Below are 16,202 nucleotides of genomic sequence, written 5' to 3'. Positions count from 1 at the left end.
TAAATGCTAAGAAGAGACAGAAGCATGAGCATTTACCAATGATATTTTCATCTACTTTATGCTCTGCCACTGTCATCTCCTCTTCAATGTAACAGAAGCAGCAGAAAAATATTTCCAGAATTAATAATCAAGTTCAGTTCCATGACCAGTTTAAAACTAATATGCCAAAGTAACAATTTTTTATTTCCCCCAAATAAGCAGTTTACTGGGGTGCTTGCCAATCCTGCAGGGCATGTTTAGGACACATTTGATAGCCCCATGGGGCTAGGGCACAAGACCTGGGGTCTAGGGCCCACCAAGAGGGGAGTCTGATGAACCCTCCTCTCGTTAGATTGAGACCTCAAAGGGCTGCCTGCACTCCAGGAGTAAGGTTGAACCAGAATAAATAGGCCTTCAGAGGGATTGCAACTCAGCTTTAATTAAGTCTCTGGAATTGGGTTAAGGCGATCCCAGGTTGCTAGTGCTTCCAGACACATGAAAGAAGTAACAGATTCACTCTGGAAAAAGATGTAACTGAAGGTTTAATTCACTAGGAAGATATAACAATGCTAAATATGTATGCATCTCATAATACTATAAAATACTTTGAACTGAATAATAATAAAAGTACTATTATCCAAGTTACACTTTGAGGGAAATCTATCTATCTATCTATCCACACAAATATATAAATATATAGAGAAATATATACTATATAAATATATTTTTAGTACTATATATTTACTAAAGGCCTGGTGCATGAAATTCATGCACTTGGGGAGGTCCCTCAGCCCGGCCTGTGCTCTCTCACAGTCTGGGAGCCCTCAGGGGATGTCCGACTGCTGTGGAGGTGGGAGAGGCTCCTGCCACCACTGCTGCACTCACCACTGTGAGCCTGGCTTCTGGCTGAGTGGCGCTCCCCCTGTGGGAGCACACTGATCACCAGGGGGTAGTTCCTGCTTTGAGCATCTGCCCCCTGGTGATCAGTGCGCATCATAGCCACCAGTGGTTCCACTGTTCGGTTGGTTTGCATATTAGCCTTTTATTATATAGGATGTAAATTTGTATTTAAACAGATATGTTAGAAATATATACATATTGATATCTAAATTATTAGCTTAATATAGAAAATAATATTTAAATATATGTGTATATATGAACAAGAATAATATGGGAGAAATTACTCTAGCTAGCTGTGTCAAGATTTATTACAAAACTATAGCAATTAAGACTTTGTGGTATTGATTCAAGGATGGACAAATTTCTCAATGAATTAGAATACTAAAACAAGTATATGGACCCTTGATTATGTCAAAGGTGACACTGTAGAGCAGTGGGAAAAGGAAAGTCTCTTCAATGAATGTGCTGGGATATCTGGAAACCCATTGAAAAGATGAAAATTAATTTCTGGCTCACGCATATGCAAAAATAAAATTCAGATAAACTATTCTTTTAAAGGAAAGGCAAACTTAAAGCTCCTAGAAGACATTATAAAAGAATATCTTCATGATGTCAGGATAAGGAAAGACTTCTTAAACAGAACATAAAGAAGCACGAATCATAAAGAAGAAGATTGATATTTATGAATACATTAAAATAAAAATTTCTGCTCATCAAAAATAACATTAAGAAAGTAAAAAAGAAAGCCATAGAGGGAGATTATATGCAGCACATATGACTGACAAAGGGCTTATATTGCTTGAAATACGTACAGAATATTAAAAGAGTATATAAGGATCCAAGGTTCAAAGGACCTTAGGCTATGTGTATCTTCATCACCTCTGGTGGATAATGACAACAGTTTTCCAAAATGGCTACCAAATTATACTGTAAAATGCAGTAGCTGGAGCAAAAGTTACTATGAACAGGGACACATTGCAAAGGCCAAGCTGAGTTAGAAATCCCAAGATCAGGGGGTGCAACTAGAGAAGAACTGGACAACATTGAAGAGGAGATGACAGTGGCAGAACATAAGATAGGAATGAGGAAACGTAATACAATGGATTAGAAATAAAGACGGAAAAGGATTAAAGAGAAAATAGTAAATGTAGAAAGCAGTCAGAAGAGATCCAGCATAGGCATAAGTGGGTTTTGGGGAAGAGAAAATCAAAACAAGTTAAAAGAAAAAAATATTGAAATATAATAGAAGAAAGATAGGTGATTTATTATAAAGTTAAATGTACACTTACCATGTGATTCAGCAATTCCATCTACTTCTAGGTATTTACCAAGATAAATTAATACATATGTCCACATAAACACATATATAAATGCTCATAACAAATATAGTAATTTGACAAAATATCACTGAGAAGAATAGATTTAAAGATGGTCAATAAGATTTCTAAGTGATAATGGAAAAACTTTTACTATCAGCTTTTTAACATTTTAAAACTACAGGTTTTTTTAAACAGCATGATACTATTATAGAAATAGGCAAGATTAATAGAAATAGCCTGTATTATGTCTGTGTGTCTGTGTTTTTATACCTAATAAGTGTGACACTTAATCAGTGGGAAAAAGCACTGACTATTTAATACAATACATAGAACTAAAGTAAATATTACTGCCATATACCAGGAGTTGATAAATTTTTTTCTGTAAAGGTCCAGATAATAAATATTTTAGGCTTTGTGATCCATCCCATTTCTGTTACAACTAATTAACTGCCATTGTAGTGTGAAAGCAGACATGGAAATACGTAAACAAATGAGTGTGGCTGGGTCCCTGTAAAACTTTATAAAAACAGGTAGCTGGCTGGATTAAGCCTGACAGCTGTGGTTTATTGACCTGTGCCATATACATGAACATAAATAAAACCATCACATACACTATAAGAAAATTTAGCTTGATGATTTAATTATCTTAGGATGAAGGAGACTATCATAATGCAAAGGCAAACATAAGAAACAAAACAAAACAAAAACCCAAAGAAAAAGATTGGTAATTAAATCATTTAAGAGCTAAAAACTTTCTCATATTAAAAACACACATTAACACACAAAATAGCAACCTTTTGGTGTACAGAACGACACTCTAACCAACTGAGCCACCTGGCCAGGGCTATAAGTATTAAATATATATATTTAATCCTCACCCGAGAATATTTTCCCATTAATTTTTAAAGAAAGTGGAAGAGAGAGGGAGAGACAGAGAGAAACATCAATGTGAGAGAAACACAGTGATTGGTCGCTTCCCACACATGCCCTGACCAGGGCCAGGTAGCAACTGAGGTACGTGTCCTTGACTGAAATCGAACCCGGGATCCTTCGGTCCGCAGGCCAACGCTCTATCCACTGAGCCAAACTAGCTAGGCTATAGGAGATATTTTTAACTAAGATTCTAACTCATAGCAAATGGAAAGTTTCTGAATAAACTCGTCTTGTACCTGGCTGCCTGAAGAGCTCTTCTGAGCTGTTTCTCCATTAAAGAATCACAAACAAGTGCCTTGTTATGATGTGCAGGTCTCAGGGACCCACCATAATCTCCATATCTGAAATGTAAGAGTAAGAAAATATGTACACCCCTTTGAGTGTACATGTAAATAGTTGGAAATTGGATTGTTCTCAGTTGCAATCTGTCAGCTTTATATTAGTGACACACTCAAATGTCTAGAAAGAGCCAATGAGCCTCTCTGCCAAAAGAACCTCTGTATTTTCACACACATGGGAGAAGGAAAAGGAAGAGCAGGAGGAAAAGGAAGAAGAGGAAGAAAAGAAAGAGCTTTATATGGGTCAAAGTCAAGGAAACAATTGGGCCACAGTGATAGAATCAGGAAAGGATTAAAACTTTCCTGCAGCCCTGACCGGTTTGGCTCAGTGGATAGAGCGTCGGCCTGCGGACTGAAAGGTCCCAGGTTCGATTTCGGTCAAGGGCATGTATCTTGGTTGCGGGCACATCCCCAGTTGGGGGTGTGCAAGAGGCAGCTGATCGATGTTTCCCTCCCATGGATGTTTCTAACTCTCTATCCCTCTCCCTTCCTCTCTGTAAAAAAATCAATAAAATATATTAAAAAAAAAAACTTTCCTGCATTCATTCCTATTTTCTGTTGATATTTCTTTAGATTCTTTCTTTTGAGACCTCCTGGCACTTGGCCGTCTTCTTCTAGAGCAGCTGGTTTAATGAAGGGCTCTGCCTGGGGTGGGCCTAAGCTGGCTCTGTTCTAGAAGTTATAGAAAAAGATTACTATGTGGGTCAAGATTGAGTTTGGGCCTGGAGTTAGTCTGGATTTAGGCTCAGGGATCCAAAGGATTCCTTATGGCTATGCATGACCTGGCTGAGCTCACAAAGTTTAGGAAATCCATGCGGGGATTCCCAAAGTTCTCTGGTAATAAATACTATATGTTTGCTTATTTTATGATCATAATGGTTTTCTGAGAGTTGCCTTTGCTATTGTTGTCAAAACAAGTTGAAAAGGATTATTTGGGAGAAAAGATCAATAAAATGAATTCTCTTGAAGAAACACGATAGAAGAAATCCTTGGTGACAGCATATTAAACAGTTAAATTGACTTTAAAAACACACAAATGATCCAGATAATAGAAAAACACCCAAACATATGAAAGGGCATCTCATGCTCTCATGTCTGATTTTCTTTGGGAAGCTGATGGTCGTGGCATATGTGATGGAAAACAACCCTGAAGGCACAGAGAAGTGGATGACTGCAGACTAAAAAAGATCAATTGGAGAGAGAAAAATTGATTTGCTCTGGAGAAGTGAGTGGGTGTGGAAGAGAAAGGGGCATCTAAGTAGTTCCTATAATTATTATTTTTCTCCGGCAACAACAGTTTTTCTTTCTACACAGCAACTCTGCCAGTGTTGTACCAGCACGCCACAGTGTATCTCTCATCTTAAAAATAAAAGAGCAAAATCCGTTTTCAGTCACTATCACATTGGTATGCTCTGCTTCTTTGAAGCACTTCTTACCTGAAATGTTCTTATGTATGTATTTATTTAGTGTTTGTCTCCTTACTCTAGGACAGTGGTTCTCAACCTTCTGGCCCTTTAAATACAGTTCCTCATGTTGTGACCCAACCATACAATTATTTTCATTGCTACTTTATAACTGTAATGTTGCTACTGTTATGAATCGTCATGTAAATATCTGATATGCAGGATGGTCTTAGGCAACCCCTGTGAAAGGGTCATTCGACCGCCAAAGGGGTTGCGACCCACAGGTTGAGAACCGCTGCTCTAGGACATAAGCTCCATGAGGGCAGAGAGCTTGTCTTTCTTGTTCACTGCTATTTTGTCAGGGTCTTAGAATAGCATTTGGCATATAGCTGAGCTCAATAAATACCCCTTGATTGAATGCAATAAATTGAGTGTCATGAAGATAAAAGATATAATTACCCAGGTAAAATAATTTTTTATTTAAATTTTTTATTGTTGACACTATTGCAAATGTCCCCCGTTTTCATCCAGCCCCTGCCCCTCTTCCTTGGCTCTCACCACACTGTTGTCTGTGTCCATGGGTTATGTATATATGTTCTTTAGCTAATCCTTTCATCTTCCTTTATCCATTCACCCCTAAAAATAATTTTTAAAGTTAATCATAGGTTCCCATGACAGAGACAGTGGGTTGAACTGTGACCCTAGGACAGTGGTCGGCAATCTGTGGCTCTCGAGCCACATGCGGCTCTTTGGCCCCTTCAGTGTGGCTCTTCCACAAAATACCGTCTCTTCCACAAAATACTGACTTCTGCGCATGGGCCACGAAGTTTCAATCGCACTGTACGTGCGCGCCCGCACGTGGTATTTTGTGGAAGAGCCACAATGAAGGGGCCAAAGAGCCGCATGTGACTTGCGAGCCGCGGTTTGCCAACCATGGCCCTAGGACAAATAGGAAAAGCAATTCTATAATCTAGTTGGTTATAGACTAAGGATGGCAAACACATGGCAGACATGTTGCCACTTCCCCATTCTGCTTGCAAAGCAGACATCACTCATTCATCATAGCTCTTTCCTGCAGAGAGTGTTTATTGCCGTTTCTGGTATGAAATCCCTGCTATAAATGGAAAGATGAAATTTTGCATAGAATGACAGGGAGAAGGCCTTATCAATATAAAAGGCCAAGGTCCTTTCATAAGTAATGCTTCCTGACCATCCACCCAGGAGTGTGAATAAGGAAAAGAAAGAATAGTTGCAGAACTTTACTTTTTTCCCTTTCTGAACAAACCAAATGACACCGCAGTTAAGAGTGCCCCACAGGCACTGATCAAAGAGATCAATTTGAGAGCTCGGCATTTAGCCAAGGACAGATGCCAAAACCCAAACAAGAAAACCTGCCTAGTGACATCCAAAAGCACTGGGTAGACGTATGCCCCACTGGCCATGACTGGCAGCTGTAACTCACCTTCTCAGAGAGCAGCTATCTCTATAGAACAGTGAGAATGAAAGGAAGCATGGGTGAGATTAAGAATGGGCAACTCTTACCCAGTTTCTGGATATTTTTATTTGGGGAAGGAGGCAAAGGGAGTGGGGAAGCAGCTAGGATGTTGCCTTTCATGAATGCGTGGGTGGAACCAACACTTGAATTGAGAGCTGGTGCTTCCTACAACAAGCAGGAAGAGTCAACAAATATTTACAAATTCTGCAATGGTCTGCATGAAATGAAAACCAAGAAGCAGTCCTTCCCATGGTTCTGTCTCCTTCCCCAAGCACACACCCAAAGCACTGCTCTGTATTATGCATCTGGCACATGCCTCAGGAATGAGAGAACATTGTTCATGTGGGGGGAACTCTTTGGCCAACTTCTGCCCAATGTAAGTGATAGGAAGGAACTTTGCAGAAATCTTGTCAAAATGGTACACATGTCAAGCAAGCAAACAAACAAGCAAGGCCACACAGAGTAGAAGCAAACTCTCCGTTTGCTTAGACTCCCTGCTCTTGTCCCTGCTCCCGACCTCACAATATAGTGATGGGGCCTGAGATGACCTGCCAAGAGAGGCTAGGTAAAGGGTGTGGTTAGACCTTGCTTAGTCACTACCCTCTCCCTCCTGTGAGTGTTTCTGTGGGTGAATCATCTGAGGCAGGATCACATGAGAACAAGAAATAGGTTTGTATGTATCTCCTGCACAAAGTAGATGCAGGGTAGAAATAGAGTGAGGCATCATGAGGGACTGTTTGCTCAGGGGAATCTTTGTGGAAAACGAATCACTCCTTGGATGTGCAATAGAATAGGAATAACACCTTCCAGGTGTGTCTTCTTGCCTGGATCATTTCCTCACCTGTCCACCCTCACCTGCTGGGCCTTCCTCTCCCCTTCTAATTCCACTGTACCCTTTAGTCCTCATTCCTTAAGAAGCTATTCCCTGTCCCCAATTCCCCCTTCATCCATCCATCACATCATCTATTCCACACCCAAACTTCTGGGCCACAATGTTTGTACTACCACCTCTTCTTAACACCCAGATTTCCAGATACCATATACGGCAATTCATAGACCCCATTGCCTTTAGTACTCCTAATAATCCAACCATACGTCAGTGAGCTAGCTATTATTTACTTCGTGGCAGGAACTCATAGACGTTAACTAACTTTCTCACAATCCAAACCAGTAAGTGATAAGAGCTGGAATTCAAACCTAGGAGTGTCTGTTCTTAACCTCTATTCTAGTGTTTTCCAAAGTGTGCAAGTTAGATGGAAAGTATTCCATGAGATTAAATAAGAACACTGTGAAGGAATTTAAAATGTATGCTTCTAAAAGAAACATTACATTCAGTCTTGTTATGAAGAAAATCTCTCTAAAAATGGTGTTATATCTTACACTACCAATACTTACCATGAGGAGTTCTGTTGGCCTATGGTCAAAATCTGTATAATGTAGACTGTTTAGCATCCCAGTTCCCTGCCAGCTAAATGCCAATAGGATCCTTAGTCAATGTACAACCAAGAGTGCCCCCTATGTCCAAATGTCCCCTGGTGGTATGGATGTTACTGCCTCCAGTTGAGAACAATAAATCCTAGACTATAATTACCATGAAGCCCGGGGCCTCTGTCTCTTTTACTCATCACTGTGTTCCCTGCCTCTGGCTCATAGCAGGCCTTTAGTAGATAGCAGGAAGCCATTGAATGCATGAATGCGTGATGATGAATAGATGGCAGCATTTAACCTTCATGTTGGATATTATCTAATCGGATCTCACTGGTCATCTGGTCCATATAATCTCAATATGTCTGTAATATTATTCAATGCTTATTATGTACTAGATACCTGTATATAATAAAATATTGGTCCTTTCTTGCAGCAATTAAATCATCCAAGTCCTTTAATCTAAGCATAAAGTTTTCTATCTCGTGAGCTCTTGTTGTTGCCCCTTTACAATAGTGTTTCATTTCTAAATGTTGGGGTCAGGCCATATCACATAATATTGACGGTTACCATCCAACAACAACAAAAAAAATCCAGCCAGTCTCACTCTCTATTGTTTTGATCCCTTTTTATGGACAGTTCTAAGACTCCCAATGTCTTCTTGCTCTTCTCTGTATTCCCAGTGGTGGTGCTTCCCCTAATTGTCTCCTCAGACTGTCCTCCTTCTCATGTTTGACCTTTTTTTTTTTTTTTGGAAACTTCTTATCAAGATCAAAGATACAATCTGAACAGGAAAATATGTATGGACCAGTGGTGGCCACTCCTGTGCACACATTTCTCCAGTGCTTTATATTTTTATTAATTTCAGAGAGGAAGGGAAAGGGAGAGAGAGAGAGAGAGAGAGAGAGAGAGAGAGAGAGAGAGAAATCAATGATGAGAGAGAATCATTGATTGGCTGCCTCCTGCATGCCCCCTGCTGGGGATCGAGCCCAGAAACCCAGGCATGTGCCCTGACCAGGAATCAAACCATGATCTCCTGGTTCTTAGGTCAACACTCAACCACCGAGCCACACTGGCTGGGTCAGTGCTCTATTTTTAATTCTTAGTGAAGACACCAGTGTCCATTTTCAGTTAGCTTCTAGCTGGAATTTTCTCTGCTCATTTCTTTGTCCGCTTCCCAAGAATTGTTTCTTTTTGATCTTTTCATTTTCTTACCCTCTCACTGGATTCAGTGTCGCTGGTAGGCACAGGAATAGGCATTATGGAAGAATAAGCAGGGAGGGGTGCAGTACTGGCCCCAGAGCTACCTAGTGGGGGGGAACAGGTTTTGGGAGAGCTGAGAAGACACCTATACCTGTCCTCACTTGTCCAGGGCATTGGCTTCTAAGCAAACTAGAGTTGTAGCCATACTGGGGCAAAGTCCAGGCTAGCTAAGGGCCAAAAGGGAGTCTGATGGAAGATGAGGCACAGTGATAAAGGAGCTGGGATGGAGGAACTTGGAAACACAGGCATAAAGCAGGCCATCGAGGCTGCCAGTTCAGGGGACTATGGGCATGACCCTCTCATTCTGAAGAAATTAGGGTGGCAGGTGTCCGGTGTGGTACCTGTGCCTTCTATTTGCCTTTCCATGCTGTGCTCTGCACTTCAGAATCATCCCACTTCTTGTTTCTTTTCTTTCTTTTTTTAAAATCCTCACCCGAGGATATTTTTCCCATTGATTTTTAGAGAGAGTGGAAGGGAGAGAAATACCGATGTGAGAGAGACACATGGATTGGTTGCCTCCCGCATGCCCCCGACCAGGGCCGGCAGCCTGCAACTGAGGTACATGCCCTTGACCAGAATCGAACCCGGGACCCTTTAGTCCGCAGGCTGACGCTCTATCCACTGAGCCAAACTGGCTAGGGCTCACCCCACTTCTAACACTCATCTTTTCAGTCTCAACCCAGCATTCCCTTCCTCACAAAGCTTGATCATTCCCCTTGGAGCCCTCCTCCATGTCTCTGCACTCCTGCCCCTCTTACTAGAACTCCATGGCTTCCCCGTTCGTCCCTCCCAGCAGGTTCACTGCTGCCGGAAGGAGGGGCCTGGGATTTACTCGTCTCAGTGTTTTCAATGCCGGCCTCTGCTGCTGGCTCATAGCAGGGCTGGATAAACCATTGTTGAATAAATAGATGTGTTTACATGAAAGAGGAAAAAGGAGCCATCACATGAGCTACTCTTGAGCTTGGAATGCTTTTGATGTCCGGGTTGCGGGGCCACGTACTGGTTCACTGCCTCTTGCCACATTTTGATACTGGCTCATTGATTATGTCATTCTGTTACCTACGGTAGGAACAGGTTGTGTCTTAAGTGTCTGGTCTGGAACTTGAAATACTTTTTCCCTCATAAAAACAATGCTACAAGTCAGTGGTTTTCAAATTAAAAATAAAGCAAACAAACAAGTCATGAAACTCTTTCCAAAAGCAATTGTTCCTTGAAGCTCACATCCTTCTCCGCCTTCACCACCCCCTAACCTCACCCTATCATCAGCAGATCCCTGGTGTGGGTGAGTGGGGGAAGACCTGGAAACTCAGATTTGAAGCCACGTCCATATATGAGTGTTGGGCCCTAGCACAACTTAGGAAATGCAGCGAGCACCTGCAATAAAGGCCTAAAGCCACTGTAAGCTGCCTAAAGCTTGTTGGGAATGTAGCCAGGGGCAGCAAAAGGCATCTACAGGAGGGGCAATAATGGAATGAATTTCTATTCAGTGCTCATTTTAGGTACATTCTTTTAATTCTTGCAACAGCTATGAAATGGGAACATGACAAAACTCTATCTTGGAGGGTATTGGGAATAGAGATAATGTATATAAAATGCCCGTGGCAATGTGGCCTATGATCAATATTTGTTGATTGTACGGTCTTGTCCTCAGTCTGCCAAGAAGTTCCACAAGCCTAGGAGGGTGTGTGCTCATGGGGTCCGGCCTCCAGCCTCAGGATAGGTTGTGAGTGCCTGCGGGCTCACATTTATCAGGAAGATTCTTCAGGTGCGGTTAACCATGCTAACATGGAAGTTGAAACTGTTGGGTCCAAATCTGGGCTTTTCCAATTACAAGTGTGTGTATCAGTCTCCTCATCTGTTGAAAGCACATGATGATAGTGAATATGATGATCAGGATACCTGTCTCCTCAGGTTGATGGAAGCTTAAATGAACCGACGCACAAAAGAATAAGTACGTTGGAACCTCTCTCAAATGTTAGCTGTTACTGTCTTGCTTCCCCCCTTTGCTCTTTCTGCGCCTAGTGATAGAAGCATCAGGCACCCCAACAAGAGTGCCCTTCACCCTTTTCTTTCTTTTTCTTAGCTTTTAGATTCTTTTGCATTCCAGACCTGCTGAGTCAGAAAGTCTGGGGTGGGGACGTCTTCCAGAGGCTTCGGAGGCATACTCCAATTTGAGAACCACTGTTAGAGATCAAATTTCTGGAATCACCTAAGAAACTCATGCTCTCTAAGCTCTCAGAAGTCCTGAGTTGTGTATGCAAAATAGATGCTGCCACAAACCATGACCCCTGGAAAAAGTTTCTACTTGCCGCACTAAGATACCACGCTAGAGACAGCATTGTTTTAAATGTCTCTGGACCACTTTTACAAAGAACTTTGGGTCATATATTTAATTTCCTTCTAAATTCTTAAAATGTTTTTATTGATTCTAGAGAGAGAGGAAGGGATAGGGATCGAAAGGTAGAAGCATCCATGAGAGGGACCTTGATTGGCTGCCTTCTGCATGCCCCCTACTGGGGATCCTGCACCCCCAGCATGTGCCCTGACCCAGAATTGAACTGGGGGCCTCTTGGTTCATGGGTCGATGCTCAACCACTGAGCACACGGGCCGGGCTCCTTTCTAAATTCTAAAGTGGAAAGTGCTCTCATATAGTTGGCACCTGTCATATGTAGTTTGTGTTAGATAGACCTATTCTATGTTACTATAGAGTACTCATTCATTCAAGTAATCACAACTCAGCTCTTTGAAGTATAGATTTATTACCTGCCAGTTTATAGCAATCATTTATGCATTAGAAAAGAATAGATCTGCCCTAGCTGGTTTGGCTCAGTGGATAGAGTGTTGGCCTGCGGACTGAAGGGTCCTGGGTTTGATTCCAGTCAAGGACACATGCCCAGGTTGCAGACTCGATCCCCAGTGCAGGAGGCAGCCAATCAATGATTCTTTCTCATCATTGGTGTTTCTATCTCTCTCTCTCTCTCCCCCTCCCTTCCTCTCTGAAATCAATTAAAAATATATTAATTAAAAAAAGAATAGATCTACCTTAATTTTCAGATTTTATTTTATTTTAAAAATAAACATTGTCAATGGTAATTGGAAGTTCATACTTGCAAAGAATTTGAGTGAGTTGGGAGAAATTTTCTTTAGCACTTTAAAAATGCCTGGAATCTCCTTGACCTTCTCTCACATTGAGGCCAAGATAAGGGAAGACTTTCCAGGATTTTGCTGCTTTCATTGAGTTCTAGATTCCAGGTACTAAGAAGTTATACCCCAGGTCCTGGAAGGTTTGCAGGATAAAGGACTGGTCCCAGTGGTGCTCTCTGAGCCATTTTAGGGAGAGACAGAGGCCAGGAAGAAGAGAGTTGAATAAAAGTAATTTGGTTGCGCAGATGAGAAGAACACAGCTTGTTCAAATACCACTCGCTGAGTTCGGCTTCAGTACAGACAAGATCTAGACTAGATTACAAAAATACTAACAATCCTGGTGCCAAAGCTACAGGTCCCAGAGACACACTTGACGTAGTGGGTACACCAACATGTTTCGTGGTTCTAGCACTGGTTTTGACCACCACAATACCATTTTATCACCCAATGGCTGGCCCTACCAAGTAGAATATGCTTTTTAGGCTACTAACCGGGGTGGCCTTACATCAGTAACTGTCAGAGGGAAAAAATGTGCAGTAATTGTCACACAGTAGGAAATACCTGATAAATTTTTGGATTCCAGCAGTGACTCACTAATTCAAGATAACCAAAAGCAATGGCTGTGTGACAGCCGGAATGGCAGCGGCTAGCAGGTCCCAGTACAGAGGGCATGCTATGAGGCAGCTAATTGGAAAGACAAGTAGGGCTATGAGATTCCTGTGGACACGCTGTGTAAAAGAACTGCTGATATTTCTCAGGTCTACACGTGCAATGAGGCTAAAATGAGGCCTCTTTGTTGATGTGTGATTTTATTTTACTTTTTAAATTTTTGCTAATCTTCACCCAAGGACATTTTTACATTGATTCTCAGAGAGAGTGAAAGGGGTGGGGGGTGGGGGGAGAGAGAGAGAGAGAGAGAGAGAGAGAGAGAGAGAGAGAGAGAGAAACATCCATGTGATTACCTCCGGCATGTCCAGGCCGAGGATCAAGACTGCATTTGAAGTACATGCCCTTGACTGGAATCAAACCCGGGACCCTTCAGTCCAAGGCCGAGGCTCTATCCACTGAGCCATACTGGCTAGGGCATGCTGTGTTATTTTAATTGGTAGAGAGGAAGAACAAGGCCCTCAGGTGAGGTGTGATCTTGCAGGTTACAACTGTGGGTTTCAAGCCACTGCAGCAGAAGTTAAACCAAGTCAACCAGTTTTCTTGGGGGGGTGGGGGGGAAGCGAAGAAAATATTTGACCGACATTTGAACAGACAGTGGAAACTGATTACATGCCTGTCTACTGTTCTATCAACTGATTTCAAACCTTGAGAAATAGAAGTTGGAGTAGTTACAGTAGAAAATGCTACATTCCGGATTCTTACAGAAGCAGAGATTGACATTCACCTTGTTCCAGCAGAGAGAGACTTAACACTGCAGTTAGTTTGCCAAATCCATGACTCCACTTGCCAGTGCGTTTGGTAACAACAGACTGACATTCTGGAGGCCCCTGGATTGAAAAAGGAACCGCTCCCACTCCTCTGACCGCTGAAGTGGTTAGGACTCTATAAATAAAACCAGTGCTTTTGGAAAAAATAATAATAATAGTATAGTTTGGGAGACTTTTGAAAAAGCGTCCATCTTTGGCATTCAGGCTGAGATTTTAAAAAAGAAAATATGTCAGTCTGACCTTTTTCTCTTCTTAATATTGATTCTAGAGTCACCTATTAAGGAAACCAGATAGACTCAAAGTCTGGAGCATAATAGAGATTCAATCCATATTTGTTTACCCAACAAATGGAGACATTTGCAAGGCTTTTGATAAGGTCTTTAATGACCTGGTTGATACAGTGATAGCACAATGCAGGCTGGATGGAGGGGCAATTAGCTGGATTAGAATAGCCCAGAAAATTCCCTGCATACCAGCCGGGAGGCAGAGTCCTAATGCTGGGCCCTCACTCCCCAGAAAACTCCATGACATGGATGTAACATAGAGAACAAGCTCTTCGAATAGTGCTGGGCAGGGCAACATATATGTTGAGGGATGGAATCCAGATTAACACTTTACTTAGCAATTTTTAAACTTTTCATTCCTCCCTGAATATAAGCAGTACCTGCTTATTGTAGGCAAATGGAGAAATATAGGAAACATTAAGAAAGAAAAGAAAGAGAATTCATGATCTCTCTTCACCCAAATATAACCACTGTTAACATGTTAGTATTTTTTAGTGTTTGTTTACCATATACATTTTTTAAAAAATCTAGATAAGTTAATTTTATATTTCTTTTCACTTAAATTAAACTTTTTTAAAGTGTAATGATTACATAACATTTTATCATATCTGGTTTGGCTCTGCACATGTTCATTTGCTGAGCCAAATAAGTAGTAGCAAATATAGTAGCAAATATTAAAATGGCATTTTACTAAGGCCCAATACTGTTCTAAGGGCTTTAAATTTGTGAAGCTTTTTAATTCTCAAAATAACTCTATGAGGTATTATTATCCTTATTTTACAGATGAAAAAACTGAGGAATAGAGAGTTTAAATAACTTGCTCCAAATCACCCAGATATTAAGCGGTGGGTGACTTCTCTTCTGAAGTCAGTTTTGGTAGTTTAGATTTATTACATGGTATTAGGATAATTGAATAGCCTTCAGGAAAAAAAAAACTAGGTTGAGTTTCATATCACACTTTATCTTAGTACAAATTCCAGATGAATCAAAAACTTAAATATAAAAGATAAAATCTTAAATATGCAAAAACTGGTTCTCAACACTGGCTGAGCTTCAGAATCACCTGGGGAATTTATTTAAGAATTATCTATTTAGCTCCAGCTGGTTTTGCTCAGTGGATAAAACATCGGCCTGTGGACTGAAGGGTCCTCAGTTCGATTCCAGTCAAGGCCCTGGTTACAGGCTTGATCCCCAGTAGGGGGTGCACAGGAGGCAGCTGATCAATGATTCTCTCTCATCTTTGATGTTTCTATCTCTCTCTTCCTCTCCCTTCCTCTCGGGAGCCACCTGGGGGGTGGCTCAGTTGATTGGAGTGTTGACCCTTACACCAAAAGGTTGTGGACTGAATCCCTAGTTGGAGCACGTATGGGAGGTAACTGATTCATGTTTCTCTCTCTCTCTTTCCTTTCCTCTCTTTCTAAAAATCAATGGAAATATATACTCAGGAGAGGATTTGAAAAAGAAATCTATTAAATCAGAATCTCTGGAGGTAATGGAGGCACTGATATTTTATAAAAGTCGCCACCCTATCAATGCCTCCAGTACAGAAAAGCATTGGAAAAAAGAAGAAGAAGAAGAAGAAGAAGAAGAAGAAGAAGAAGAAGAAGAAGAAGAAGAAGAAGAAGAAGAAGAAGAAGAAGAGAATTTTTGTAAAATCCAGGAAAAGAGAAAGCTTTCTATATATTATATAAAACTCAAAAAATCTAAAGAAAAAACTGATAAATTTAGTAGTGGGGAATTCTTGTTTAATGGTATGGAGTTTCAGTTTGGGAAGATGCCAAGTTCTGGAGAAAGATGATATTTATGGTTGCACAACAATGTGAATTCCCTTAATAAATTATATGCTTAAATATGGTTAAAATGGTACATTTTATTTTATATTTATTTTACCACAAATCAATAAGAAAAAGAGAAACCCAATGTAAAAATGGGTAAAAGATATGAAAAGACAGTTTATAGAAAATACAAAAGGTTCTTGAACATTTGAAAAAAGATTATTTCACTAGTAAGAGAAAATAAAATTAAAACTACACTAAGATATCATTTTCACTAAGATAGAGAAAGATAAAAAAATGTTGGCTAACTCAGCATGCTGATATGGGTCTTAGAAAAAAATCATTCTTATTTATTGCTGGCAGCAATCCTATCTAATAAAAGAGAAACATGGTAATTGGTGTATGACCGCTACCCTTCCCATTGGCTAATCAGGGCAATATGCAAATTGCTGTCAGCCAAGATGGCAGCCGGCAGCCAGGCAACTTGAAACTAACATGAGGCTTGCT

General features: G+C 40.9%; 1 pseudogene; it reads left to right on the top strand.

Moving 5' to 3' along the window:
- The first annotated feature begins 12,592 nt into the window (after positions 1 to 12,592).
- LOC132213956 (proteasome subunit alpha type-6-like) lies at positions 12,593 to 13,671 on the top strand (annotated as a pseudogene).
- The last annotated feature ends 2,531 nt before the right edge of the window (positions 13,672 to 16,202 follow it).

This window comes from Myotis daubentonii, chromosome 12 (genome assembly GCF_963259705.1).
Source record: "Myotis daubentonii chromosome 12, mMyoDau2.1, whole genome shotgun sequence".
Lineage (NCBI taxonomy): Eukaryota > Metazoa > Chordata > Mammalia > Chiroptera > Vespertilionidae > Myotis > Myotis daubentonii.
Note: the sequence above shows the minus strand (reverse complement) of the source record. Positions and strands in the feature narration are given on the sequence as shown.